We start from the raw sequence: 14,449 nt of genomic DNA, 5'->3' as shown, positions 1-14,449 counted from the left end.
AGCGGCTTAAGGAGCTGGGCATGTTTAGCCTGAAGAAGAGAAGGCTGAGAGGAGATATGATAGCCATGTATAAATATGTGAGAGGAAGCCACAGGGAGGAAGGAGCAAGCTTGTTTTCTGCATCCTTGGAGACTAGGACACGGAGCAATGGCTTCAAACTACAAGAGAGGAGATTCCATCTGAACATGAGGAAGAACTTCCTGACTGTGAGAGTCGTTCAGCAGTGGAACTCTCTGCCCCGGAGTGTGGTGGAGGCTCCTTCTTTGGAAGCTTTTAAACAGAGGCTGGATGGCCATCTGTCAGGGGTGATTTGAATGCAATATTCCTGCTTCTTGGCAGGGGGTTGGACTGGATGGCCCATGAGGTCTCTTCCAACTCTAGGATTCTATGATTCTATGACAGATCTAGAACACTTGGCACACAAACTCAACATGGCCAACTGTGCATACAGACCTGGTTTGGGGAAGATTGACCCACAATTCTGTGAACTGTAGTTCACCCACATCATTATGTATTTTCTAATGGGAGCATTCACAAATAACGAAATCTTATTCTGGCTTTTTCTTAATAAGTAGTGTTACTAATTAACTAAATGATACTACCTAAGTCCAGTCATGTCTGACTCTGGGGTGTGGTGCTCATCTCCATTTCTAAGGCGAAGAGCCGGCGTTGTTCATAGACACCTCCAAGGTCATGTGGCCAGCATGACTGCATGGAGCGCCGTTACCTTCCCGCCTATTGATCTACTCACATATGCATGTTTTCGAACTGTTAGGTTGGCAGAAGCAAGGGCTGACAGCGGAAGCTCATGCTGCTCCCCGGAATCGAACCTGCGACCTTTAGATCAACAAGCTCAGCAGCTCAGTGCTTTAACACACTGTGCCACCGGGGGCTCCATCATTTTATAGAAGGGATATCATTTCCCTACACTACTATAGATATTGAGACTTAAGCATCTACAGATTTTGGTATGGACCAGGGACCCTGGAATGAAACCCTGGCAGATGCTAAGGGCCCACTCTACAAACTACGTCTGGCTTCAGGCCGGGACATGGTACCGAGACAGCCTTGGTCGCCTTAGTGGATGATCTGCGCCGGGAGCTCGACAGGGGGAGTGTGTCCCTGTTGGTGCTGCTGGACCTCTCAGCGGCCTTCGATACCGTCGACCACGGTATCCTTCTGGGACGCCTCGCGGGAATGGGTCTCGGAGGTACTGTTTTGCAGTGGCTCCGGTCATTCCTAGAGGGTCGATCTCAGAAGGTGTTACTGGGAGACACCTGTTCAACCCCACAACCGTTGTCTTGTGGGGTTCCTCAGGGCTCAATACTGTCTCCCATGTTGTTCAACATCTACATGAAGCCGCTGGGGGAGATCATCCGGAGTTTCGGGGTGCGGTGTCATCTGTACACAGATGATGTCCAACTCTGTCACTCCTTCCCACCTGCTACTAAGGAGGCTGTCCAGGTCCTGAACCGGTGCTTGGCCGCTGTGACGGTCTGGATGAGGGCGAACAAATTGAAATTGAATCCAGACAAGACAGAGGTACTCCTGGTCAGTCGCAAGGCCGAACAGGGTATAGGGTTACAGCCTGTGTTGGATGGGGTCGCACTCCCCTTGAAGACGCAGGTTCGCAGCTTGGGTGTGACCCTGGACTCATCACTGAGCCTGGAACCACAGGTTTCGGCAGTGACCAGGGGAGCATTTGCACAGTTAAAACTCATGTGCCAGCTGCAACCGTACCTTGGGAAGTCTGACTTGGCCACGGTAGTCCACGCTCTGGTTACATCCCGCTTAGACTACTGCAACGCTCTCTACGTGGGGTTGCCCTTGAAGACTGCTCGGAAGCTTCAAATGGTCCAACGTTCGGCAGCCAGGTTGCTAACAGGAGCGGCACTCAGGGAGCACACCACTCCTCTGCTGCACCAGCTCCACTGGCTGCCAATTTGCTACCGGGCACAATTCAAGGTGCTGGCTTTAGCCTATAAAGCCCTAAACGGTTCTGGCCCTACTTACCTCTCCGAACGCATCTCCTCCTATGAACCGACTAGAACATTAAGATCGTCTGGGGAGGCCCTGCTCTCGGTCCCGCCCGCATCGCAGGCGCGGTTGGCGGGGACGAGAGACAGAGCCTTCTCGGTGGTGGCCCCTCGGCTGTGGAACGCCCTACCTGTGGACATCAGACAGGCCCCTTCACTGCTGGCATTCCGGAGGAAGGTCAAGACTTGGCTTTACGAACAAGCGTTTGGCTAAATAGTGCAACGATTTGTTTGCTGAGGCGCACGTTTATGATAATGATTGTTTTTGAATTGATATGTTTGTATAATGTGTTTTAATTGCCTTTTGATGTTGTTGTGTTGATCTTTACTGTGTAAACCGCCTTGAGTCGCCATTCGACTGAGAAAGGCGGTATAGAAGTAAAGCAAATAAATAAACTTTGAACCCTAGTTTCAGCAACTTCCTCTGGTTATGCCAGAAAATTGACCCAATTGGAATCTGGGAAAACTTGGCACTGGCATTGAATGGTTGCATTCTACAAATAGTGAGAATTCTTTCACATGAGCATTGCCAAACATTTGCATCTGAAGAAGCAAACCCTCTGCCACCTGAGAGGCCACAGGTTTGCCCACAGTTCTGACACCTTGAATATCCTGTTCAGCTGCATGCTGGAGCTTGCAGCTACCCAAATAGGGCCACTCCTGTTCAACGGGAAGTACAAAAGAATTGCACAAAGTGGCAGAGAGTGAACCAACCAATAAGGGCAAGAACATTGGAATCACAGAGTTGGAAGAGACTTAATGGGCCATCCAGTCCAACCCCATTCTGTCAAGAAGCAGGAATATTGCATTCAAAGCACCCCCGACAGATGGGCATCCAGCCTCTGTTTAAAAGCCTCCAAAGAAGGAGCTTCCACCATACTCCAGAGCAGAGAGTTCCACTGTTGAACAGCTCTCACAGGAAGTTCTTCCTAAGAACTTTCCAGTTTATTGGAAAAGTCCCTTCAATATATCCTTTGCATCATACAGTGGCCCAACGTCTCAACATATTGACAAAGGATAAGGTCACGTGATACAACAAATAAAACATGCCAAAGAAACCAGCAACAGAATCAAAAGAGTTTGGGAAACAGCCTCGCAATTAAACTTGGCACATAAAACTCCCATGGAGGTTTTGGGGAAAATTCGCCTTGATTTGGAGGAGTTGTAGTTCACCTACATCCAGGGAGCACTGTGAATCCAAACACCAATGGATCTGGACCAAACTAGACACACCTACCTGATATATCGAAATTTGATTACTGGAGGGGTTTGGGGGGAACTGACCTTCCTTTCTGGGAACTGTAGTTCACCCACAACCAGAGAAACTGTGACCTCCACTGATGATGGACCTGAACCACACTTGGCACACATAATCCCCAAGACTAACTCAACCTACTGAAAGGGTTTGAGGGGACTGACTTACCATAGTGGGAGTTGTAGTTCACCCTGCACTGAAGAGCACACTGAAGCCCACCAATGATGCATCTAGAGCAGTGTTTCTCAACCTAGGGGTCGGGACCCCTGGAGGGGTCACGAGGGGGTGTCAGAGGGGTCACCAAAGACCATCAGAAAACACAGTATTTTCAGTTGGTCATGGGGGTTCTGTGTGGGAAGTTTGACCCATTTCTATCATTGGTGGGGTTCAGTATGCTATTTGACTGCAAGCGAACTCTAAATCCCAGCAACTGTAATTCCTAAATGTCAAAGTCTATTTGCCCCAAACTCGACCAGTGTTGACATTTGGGCCTATTGAGTATTTCTGCCAAGTTTGGTCCAGATCCATCATTGTTTGAGTCCCCAGTACTCTCTGGATGTAGGTGAACTACAACTCCCAAATTTAAGGTCAACGCCCACCAAACCCTCCCAGTATTTTCTGTTTGTCATGGGAGTTCTGTGTGCCAAGTTTGGTTCAATTCCATTGTTGGTGGAGTTCAGAATGCTCTTCGGTTGTAGGTGAACTATAAATCCCAGCAACTACAACTCCCAAATGACAAAATCAATCACCCCCCACCCCAACCCCACCACTATTCAAATTTGGGCATATCGGGTATTTGTTCCAAATTTGGTCCAGGGAATGGAAATACATCCTGCTTATCAGATAATTGCATGACAATTAGTAACAGGAGCAAAATTACAGTTATGAAGAAGCAATGAAAATAATGGTTGGGGGTCACCACAACATGAGGAACTGTATTAAGGGGTCACAGCATTAGGAAGGTTGAGAACCACTGATCTAGAGCAAACTTGCACTACTTCCCCACCCCTCTCCCTTCCCCTCCTTCTTAAAAGAGCAAATTCAGCAAGATCTAGTGTTTTTTTCCTAGAATATTATGACACGTAAGTTCCGTTCCCAGGGACGGATCAACCCATTACGCAAAGTAAGCATTTGCAGTATTGTTGATTTTGCCCAGGACTGCTCTTGGGGGGGAAATAGACCTTGACATATGAAAGTTGTAGTTACTGGGATGTATAGTTCACCTACAATCAAAGAGCATTCTGAACTCCACTAATGATGGAATTGAACCAAATATGGCACAGAACTCCCACAACGAACAGAAAATATATATCAGTGATTCAAAAGTGCCAAAATACTGTTTGCTTACCATTGAAAATTACCTAGGGCCGCCTCTGTCCGTTCCATACATGCAGAGAAAACCTCTGCACGTTTCTCCGGAACAAAGGCCTTGCACTCCAAAAAATACTGCCAACACAACTTCAAAAAAAACCTTGGTTTGGAACTGGGTGGCCTCTGCTTTAGATCCTCCGCTTTCATAGAATCATAGAATCAAAGAGTTGGAAGAGACCTCATGGGCCATCCAGTCCAACCCCATTCTGCCAAGAAGCAGGAATATTGCATTCAAATCACTCCTGACAGATGGCCATCCAGCCTCTGCTTAAAAGCTTCCAAAGAAGGAGCCTCCACCACATTCCGGGGCAGAGAGTTCCACTGCTGAACGGCTCTCACAGTCAGGAAGTTCTTGCTCATGTTCAGATGGAATCTCCTCTCTTGTAGTTTGAAGCCATTGTTCCATTGCGTCCTAGTCTCCAAGGAAGCAGAAAACAAGCTTGCTCCCTCCTCCCTGTGGCTTCCTCTCACATATTTATCCATGGCTACCATATCTCCTCTCAGACTTCTCTTCTTCAGGCTAAACATGCCCAGTTCCCTAAGCCGCTCCTCATAGGGCTTGTTCTCCAGACCCTTGATCATTTTAGTCGCCCTCCTCTGGACACATTCCAGCTTGTCAATATCTCTCTTGAATTGTGGTGCCCAGAATTGGACACCACAATTAGCCTTTTTTCTTGTTCTCGACACTTTTGAATGTTTTGAAACTGAACTCCCTCCAAAGCCTGAATGCTAATCTGCTCTTTACAGTTCATTTCATTAGAAGATCTAGCAGCTTAGTGCCTCCGATATTAGAAAAGAGCCGCTCCCCTTGATTTGGCCATTTCATGTGAAAGGGAGACCAAAATTTGAATCCTGCTTGGCCATGGAAAGCCATTGGGTGACTTTAGGTGAGCCATACACTCTTGGTCCCAGAAACCCCCATAATGGGTTCACCTTAGGATGGTCATGGGTTGGATTTGACCACAACAAAAACCCTCCTATGTTTGGCAAGGCCTGATCCACACAAAGCACGTCCATCATCATCCTGTTTGCCTGTTATGAAAACGAATTACAGGAACATGTTGTCAAAGGCTTTTATGGCTGGAATCACTGGGTTGCTGTGAGTTTTCTGGGCTGTCTAGCCATGTTCCAGAAGCATTCTCTCCTGACGTTTCACCTGCATCTATAGCAGGCAACCTCAGAGGTTGTCAGGTCTGATGGAAACTAGGAAAATGGGGTTTATATATCTATGTGAATGCTGCAATTGGGTTACCTTGATTAGCATAGTCTTGCAGCTTCAAAGCCTGGCTGGTTGCTGGCTGGGGGAATCCTTTGTTGGAAGCTGTTAGCACAGGCGGCCCTAGCTAATTTTCAGTGGTAAGCAATTACTGATATATATTTTCTTTTTGTCGTGGGAGTTCTGTGTGCCATATGTGTCCAGAGGAGAGCGACTAAAATGATAAAAGGTCTGGAGAACAAGCCCTATGAGGAATGGCTTAAGGAGCTGGGCATGTTTAGCCTGAAGAAGAGAAGGCTGAGAGGGGATATGATAGCCATGTATAAATATGTGAGAGGAAGCCACAGGGAGGATGAGGGAGCAAGCTTGTTTTCTGCTTCCCTGGAGACTAGGACGCAATGGAACAATGGCTTCAAACTACAAGAGAGGAGATTCCATCTGAACATGAGGAAGAACTTCCTGACTGTGAGAGCCGTTCAGCAGTGGAACTCTCTGCCCCGGAGTGTGGTGGAGGCTCCTTCTTTGGAAGCTTTTAAGCAGAGGCTGGATGGCCATTTGTCAGGGGTTATTTGAATGCGATGTTCCTGCTTCTTGGCAGGGGGTTGGACTGGATGGCCCATGAGGTCTCTTCCAACTCTTAGAGTCTATGATTCTATATTTGGTTCAATTCCATCATTGATGGAGTTCAGAATGCTCTTTAATTGTAGGTGAACTATACATCCCAGTAACTATAACTCGCATATGTCAAGGTCTATTTTCCCCCAAGAGTGCCCAAGAGTGTCCCTGGGCAAAATCAACTATACTGCAAATGCTTACTTTGTGTAATGGGTTGAGCCACCCCTGGCTGTTATCTGGCCCTGATGAATTCTTGTCTGTTGTTTGAGTTTTGCTCTTTGTTGACTGTCCTGATTTTAGCACTGAATGGCCTTGCAGCTTCAAAGCCTGGCTGCTTCCTGCCTGGGGGAATCCTTTGGTGGCAGGCATCCTCAGAAATGCTGGACCACTCTAACAACCACCAAGTCAGACTACAGAGAGAAGCTATTGAAATCCACAAGCATGTGTACAATTTCAACAGAAAGGGAAAAAACTATGAAAATGAACAAAATCTGACTACCACTATTTAAAAAACTCTAAAATCAGGACAGTAAATAAAGAGCAACACTCAAAAAACAGAGAAATTCCAGAGAAGAATCAATCAGAGCCAGCTAACACCTAGAATCATAGAGTTGGAAGAGACCTCATGGGCCATCCAGTCCAATCCCCTGCCAAGAAGCAGGAATATTGCATTCAAGCACCCCTGACAAGATGGCCATCCAGCCTCTGCTTAAAAGCTTCCAAAGAAGGAGCCTCCACCACACTCCGGGGCAGAGAGTTCCACTGCTGAACGGCTCTCACAGTCAGGAAGTTCTTCCTCATGTTCAGATGGAATCTCCTCCCAAGAAAGGATTCCTCCAGGCAGCAACAAGCCAGGCTTTGAAACTGGAAGGCCATTAAATGCTAATCAAAGCAGCCAATTGCAATATTCACACTTTAGTGGTCCCTATGAACCCAGAAATGCTGGACCACCTTGGCCACTTTGATTAGCATTGAATGGCCTTGCAGCTTCAAAGCCTGGCTGCTTCCTGGCTGAAACATTTCTACTTGCCTCAAATCCTGGACATCATTCCACAGATATATAAGCCTGACTTGCCTAGTTTCCAACAGGTGTCGCAACCTCTGAGGATGCCTGCCATAGATGGGGCGAACCGTCAGGAGAGAATGCTTCTGGAACATGGCCAGACAGCCCAGAAGACTGACAGCAACATATTATGAAAACCTCTGGATACCCCAAAAGCCGGAAGAAATCCCATCTTATAAATAAAAATGTAATGTTCGTTGTGGGATTAACGGAACTCAAAAACCACTGGACGAATTGACACCAAATTTGGACACAGGATACCTAACAACCACATGTATGTCCTTTACTAAAAAAATGATTTTGTCATTTGGGAGTTGTAGTTGCTGGGATTTATAGTTCACCCACAATCAAAGAGCATTCTGAACCCCACCAACGATGGAATTGAACCAAACTTGGCACACAGTTCTCTCATGACCAACAGAAAATACTGGAAGGGTTTGGTGGGCAGTGTCCTTTGGATTTGGAGTTGTAGTTCACCTACATCCAGAGTTCACTGTGGACTCAAACAATAATGGATCTGGACCAAACTCTACACGATTACTCAATATGCCCAAATGTGAACACTGGTAGACTTTGGGGAAAATAGAATCTTGACATTCGGGAATTGTAGTTGCTGGGATTTATAGTTCACCTACAATCAGAGCATTCTGAATCCCACCGATGATAGAATTGGGCCAAACCTCCCACACAGAATTGCCATGTGGGTCACAGCAACGCGTGGCAGGGGACAGCTAGTTTTTTTATAAATAAAAATATCTGTGCAGCCTCTGCTGTTCATATGAGGAAAGTATTTAAAATACTGAGAGGGAGGGAATGCTCTTAGAATAGGCTCCTTTCTGGAAATTTAATTTGGCAACTGAATGCAAAGTTCATCTCAGGGCAGGCCTTTAAACCACAGTGGAAATCCCTTCTTTTCCTATCTAGCCCACATTTGAAATATTGCTCCTTGATCAAATTTCTAGTTTGGAAAGAATAGCACGGAAATTGGGGCCTCAAGACAGAGATATCTTATCTCCACTCCTGTGGTTTCTTCTGTCAAAAAGGAGTAGTCGCTGGGGTTGTGAACTTTCCTTTTGTTCCTAATATGTTTTCAATGGCTTTTCCTTTAAATGTGTTAAAATATTATGCATCCTGTCCAGAGGACAGGAGCAGGATTCAAAACGATCTTGACAGATTAGAGAGATGAAGGGCCAAAACTAACAAAATGAAGTTCAACAGTGACAAATGCAAGATACTCCACTTTGGCAGAAAAAATGAAATGCAAAGATACAGAATGGGTGTCGCCTGGCTCGAGAGCAGTACGTGTGAAAAAGATCTTGGAGTCCTCGTGGACAACAATTTAAACATGAGCCAACAATGTGATGTGGCGGCAAAAAAAGCCAATGGGATTTTGGCCTGCATCAATAGGAGCATAGTGTCTAGATCTAAGGAAGTAATGCTACCCCTCTATTCTGCTTTGGTTAGACCACACCTGGAATATTGTGTCCAATTCTGGGTACCACAATTCAAGAGAGATATTGACAAGCTGGAATGTGTCCAGAGGAGGGTGACTAAAATGATCAAGAGTCTGGAGAACAAGCCCTATGAAGAGTGGCTTAAAGAGCTGGGCATGTTTAGCCTGAAGAAGAGAAGGCTGAGAGGAGACATGATAGCCATGTATAAATATGTGAGGGGAAGTCACAGGGAGGAGGGAGCAAGCTTGTTTTCTGTTGCCCTGGAGACTAGGACAAGGAACAATGGCTTCAAACTACAAGAGAGGAGATTCCATCTGAACATGAGGAAGAACTTCCTGACGGTGAGAGCTGTTCAGCAGTGGAACTCTCTGCCCCGGAGTGTGGTGGAGGCTCCTTCTTTGGAAGCTTTTAAACAGAGGCTAGATGGCCATCTGTCAGGGGTGCTTTGAATGCAATATTCCTGCTTCTTGGCAGAATGGGGTTGGGCTGGATGGCCCATGAGGTCTCTTCCAACTCTATGATTCTATGACTCAGCAAAAGCTGCAGTTCTATATAAGCGGGTGTGCCTGTAGCTTAGTTGCCCTCAGCCTGAGGGAGCCCTCAGTGTGAGAAGACCTCAATGAATGAGGCATCAGTATGATAGGCCTCAGTCTGAGGTAGCCCTGTCTGTGGTTAAAGGGCCTCAGTGTGTTAGGTAGGCCTCAGTATGAAAGGCCTCAGGGTTACTTTGCCTCAGTCTGAGAGAGCCTTCAGTGTGAGATCTCAGTGGGAGAAAGGCTTCAATGTTAGTAGGTCTCAGTATGAGAAGGCCTGGTGTGAGAAGCTTTGGTGAGAGAAGCCCCAGGTTGAAGGCCATCATATGTGAAGCTTCCGTGTGAAGGCTGCTGTGCGTAAAAAGCTACGGTGTGAAGCTCCAGTGTTACTTTGGTGAGAAGAGGTCTCTTTGGGAGAAGCCTCAGTATGAGAGAAGCCTCTGTGGGAGAAAGGCCACAGTGTGTTAGGTAGGCCTCAGTATGAAAGGCCTCAGTGTTACTTTGCCTCAGTCTGAGAGAGCCCTCAGTGTGAGATCTCAGTGGGAGAAAGGCCTCAGTGTGAGGTAGGCTTCAGTGTTAGTAGGTCTCAGTATGAGAAGGCCTGGTGTGAAAAACTTCGGTGAGAGAAGCCCCAGGTTGAAGGCCATCATATGTAAAGGCTGCTGTGTGTAAAAAGCTACTGTGTGAAACTCCAGTGTTACTTTGGTGTGTGAAGAGGTCTCTCTGGGAGAAGCCTCAGTGTGAGAGAAGCCTCTGTGGGAGAAAGGCCTTAGTCTGTGAGATCCTTGTGGGAGAAGGATCACAGTGTGTGAGATCCTTGTGGGAGAAGGATCATAGTGTGTTAGGTAGGCCTCAGTATGAAAGGTGAGTGTTAGCTCGTTGTCATTCTGATGGAGCCCTCAGTGTGAGAAGACCTCAATGAGAGAGGCCTCAATATGATAGGCCTCAGTCAGAGGTAGCCCTCAGTTTGTCAGAGGTCTCTGTGGGAAAAGGGCCTCAGTGTGTCAGGTAGGCCTCAGCATGAAACGCCTCAGTCATCAAGTGTTTCTCAACCTTCCTAATGCCACGACCCCTTAATACAGTTCCTCATGTTGTGGTGACCCCCAAATATACAATTATTTTCACTGCTACTTTGTAACTGTAATTTTGCTACTGTTATGATGCATAATGTAAATATCTGATATGCAGGGTGCATCTTCATTCACTGGACCAAATTGGGAACAAATACCTGATATGCCCAAATGTGAATACTGGTGGGATTGGGAGGGATTGATTTTGTCATTTGGGAGTTGTAGTTGCTGTCATTTATGGTTCATCTAAAATCAGAGCATTCCGAACTCCACCAACGATGGAACTAAATCAAACTTGGCACATAGAACTCCCTATTTTTTTCATATCAGGAGCGACTTGAGAAACTGCAAGTCGCTTCTGGTGTGTGAGAATTGGCCGTCTGCAAGGACGGTGCCCAGGGGACACCCGGATGATTTGATGTTTTTATCATCCTTGTGGGAGGCTTATCTCATGTCCCCGCTTGGGGAGCTGGAGCTGACAGAGGGAGCTCATCCACCTCTCCCCGGATTCGAACCTGCGACCTGTTGGTCTTCAGTCCTGCCGACACAGGGGTTTAACCCACTGAGCCACCAGGGGCTCAGAACTCCCATGATCAACAGAAAATACTGGATGGGTTTGGTGGGCATTGACCTTGAGTTTGGGAATTGTAGTTCACTTCCATCCAGAGAGCACTGTGGATTCAAACAATGATGGATCTGCCCCATCTTGGCACAAATACTCAAGATGCCCAAATGTGAACACTGGTGGGGTTTGGGGGAAATACACCTTGACATTTGGGAGTTGTAGTTTGCTGGGATTTATAGTTCATCTACAACAAAGAACATCCTGAACTCTACCAATGATGGAATTGGGCCAAACTTCCCACAGAGAACCCCCATGACCAACATAAAATATTGTGCTTCCTGATGGCCTTTGATGATCCTTCACGACTCTCCAGGCTTCAAGACTATTCAATGCTAACCATGGTGATCAATTGCAACATTCTACTTGCCTCAAACAGACAAGAGTTCATTCTCCCACCTCCCAACAAAGGATTCCCCCAGGCAGAAAGCGGCCAGGCTTTGAAGCTGCAAGGCTATACAATGCTAATCAAGGTGATCAATTACAACATTCCCACTTGCCCCAAAAGAGTTCTGGATTGTCAATTTTTCAGGCTGTATGGCCATGTTCCAGAAGCATTCTCTCCTGACATTTCGCCTGCATCTATGGCAGGCATCCTCAGAGGTTGTGAGATCCTCACAACCTATAAGGATGCCTGCTACAGATGCAGGTGAAACATCAGGAGAGAATGCTTCTGGAACATGGCCATACAGCCCAAAAAACTTATAACAACCCGGTGATTCCAGCCATGAAAGTTTTACAGACAAGAGTTCTTTCTCCCACCTCCCAACAAAGGATTCCCACAGGCAGGAAGCAGCCAGGCTTTGAAGCTGGAAGGCTATACAATGCTAATCAAGGTGATCAATTACAACATTCCCACTTGCCCCAAAAGAGTTCTGGGTTGTAAATTTTCAGGCTGTATGGCCATGTTCCAGAAGCATTCTCTCCTGACATTTTGCCTGCATCTATGGCAGGCATCCTCAGAGGTTGTAAGGATGACTGCTATAGATGCAGGCGAAGCATCAGGAGAGAACGCTTCTGGAACATGGCCATACAGCCCGAAAAACTTACAACAACCCGGTGATTCCGGCCATGAAAGCTTTACAGACAAGAGTTCTGTCTCCCACCTCCCAACAAAGGATTCCTCCAGCTGCAAGGATATTCAGTGCTAATCATGGTGATCAACTGCAACATTCCCACTTGCCTAAACAGACAAGAGTTCTTTCTCCCACCTCCCAACAAAGAATTTCCCCCGGCAAGAAGCAGCCAGGCTTTGAAGCTGCAAGGCTATTCAGTGCTAATCAAGGTGATCAACTGCAACATTCCCACTTGCCTCGAACAGACAAGAGTTCTTTCTCCCATCTCCCTACAAAGGATTGTCCCAGGCAGGAAGCAGCCAGGCTTTGAAGCTGCAAGGCTATTCAGTGCTAATCAAGGCGGCCCACTGCAACATTCCCACTTGCCTCAAACAGACAAAAGAGTTCTTTCTCCCATCTCCCTACAAAGGATTCTCCCAGGCTGGAAGCAGCCAGGCTTTGAAGCTGCAAGGCTATTCAGTGCCAATCAAGTTGACTGATTACAACATTCCCACTTGCCTCCAACAGATAAGTGTTCTTTTTCCCACCCTGGACATCTAAACTTCCCTTGCCTCGTTTCCATCTGACCTCACAACCTCTGAGGATGCCTGCCATAGAGGTGTGCGAAACGTCAGGAGAGAATGCTTCTGGAACATGGCAAGACAGCCTGGAAAGCTCACCGCAACCCAGTGATCCTTGCCACAAAAGCCTTCGACAACACAATAAATTGTGGGTTGTTGTAGGTTTTTTCAGGCTATATGGCCATGTTCTAGAGGCATTCTCTCCTGACGTTTCGCCTGCACCTATGGCAAGCATCCTCAGAGGTAGTGAGGTCTGCTGGAAGTAGGAAAGTGGGTTTATATATCTGTGGAATGACCAGGGTGGGAGAAAGAACTCTTGTCTGCTGGAGCTAGAATAAATACACAATAAATACTTTGACGGATAATTAATCACATTTTCCCCCTATTTACTAAGCATGGCTTCCCAACTGGAGGAGGAGGAAGAGGAGGAGGAGGGAAGGGGAAGTCCTGCTTGCCTTCCCTCCCAGTGGAAAGGTTCAGGGAATGTGTGATCCCAGAGGGATCCAAGAAAGAGCCCACCTCCACCTACCTTTCTCCCCTCCACACGCCCCTCTCCCCTTGAATATCCCACCAGAGCAGTTATGTGGGGTGCTGGGAATGAAGGGGGTCCTCCCCACTGCTTCCAAAGAGGAAAGGGAAGCCAACAGGCGCCTTGGAAAACAACCAAGGAGAGAGGAAGGGGGGGGGAGGACGTAGGAAGCCACACAAAGGGAAGCGGATAAGGTGAAATAATTCGGGGCACCCCCCCCACCCCCACCCCCACCCCCAAATCAAAACAAACAAATCCCCAGATCCAACGCTTAACCCGAGGCGGGTAGAAGATAACACAAGGCTTAGAGGCTGATCTCTTTGGAGGAGAGAAAGGCTTGCAGATGGCTCTGCGAGGAAGACCCGCCCGCCCTGGCATGCTTCCTCCCTTTTCCCTTTCCTCCCTCGCCCTTCTTTACCTCCTTTCGGGGTGCTGTCTCTCCTTTGAGGGGGTGCTGGAAGAGCCCACTTTCTCAGGGATCCAGCGCAAACCCTCCAAGGCGGAGAAGGGCTGAGGCCAGGCAGGATCTGGGCTCCAGGCTCTGCTCCTGCTCTTCTCCCCCTTCCTTCCCCTTCCCCTTCCCTTCTCAAAGCACAGCCCTAGTGGCCAATCCCTTGAACTGCACCTGGAACACACCCCTCCCTACAGGAAGGAAGGAAGGCTATGGGCCACCAGTGGCATCGAATCAGAGAATCCTAGAGTTGGAAGGAGGAAAGCAAAAGGAAACAGTGAAAAGGGGAGATATGCCCAGTTACATGCGCAATTCCAGAGGTTAGCCAGAAGAGATAAGGAACTATTTCTAAATAAGCAATGCATGGAAGTAGAAGAAGATTTTGGCCTGCATCAATAGGAGCCTAGTGTCTAGATCTAAGGAAGTAATGCTACCCCTCTATTCTGCTTTGGTTAGACCACATCTGGAATACTGTGTCCAATTCTGGGCATCACAATTCAAGAGGGATATTGACAAGCTGGAATGTGTCCAGAGGAGGGCGACTAAAATGATCAAGGGTCTGGAGAACAAGCCCTATGAGGAGCGGCTTAAGGAACTG

General features: G+C 47.3%; 1 protein-coding gene across 2 annotated transcripts in view; it reads right to left on the bottom strand.

Annotated features, from left to right (window-relative positions):
- The window catches only part of CUEDC1 (CUE domain containing 1), a 137,833-nt gene extending 123,832 nt beyond the window's left edge, over positions 1-14,001 (bottom strand). The window contains exon 1 of one of the 2 annotated variants that reach the window (XM_060757086.2): positions 13,819-14,001. The gene's annotated coding sequence lies outside the window, so the exon portion shown is untranslated. The remainder of the gene's footprint in view (positions 1-13,818) is intronic. The other variant, XM_060757085.2, reaches the window with a different exon arrangement.
- Between the last annotated feature and the right edge of the window lie 448 nt (positions 14,002-14,449).

This window comes from Anolis sagrei, chromosome 11 (assembly GCF_037176765.1).
Source record: "Anolis sagrei isolate rAnoSag1 chromosome 11, rAnoSag1.mat, whole genome shotgun sequence".
In the NCBI taxonomy this organism is placed as follows: Eukaryota; Metazoa; Chordata; class Lepidosauria; order Squamata; family Dactyloidae; genus Anolis; species Anolis sagrei.
This window is presented reverse-complemented; position numbering and strand designations above follow the sequence as displayed.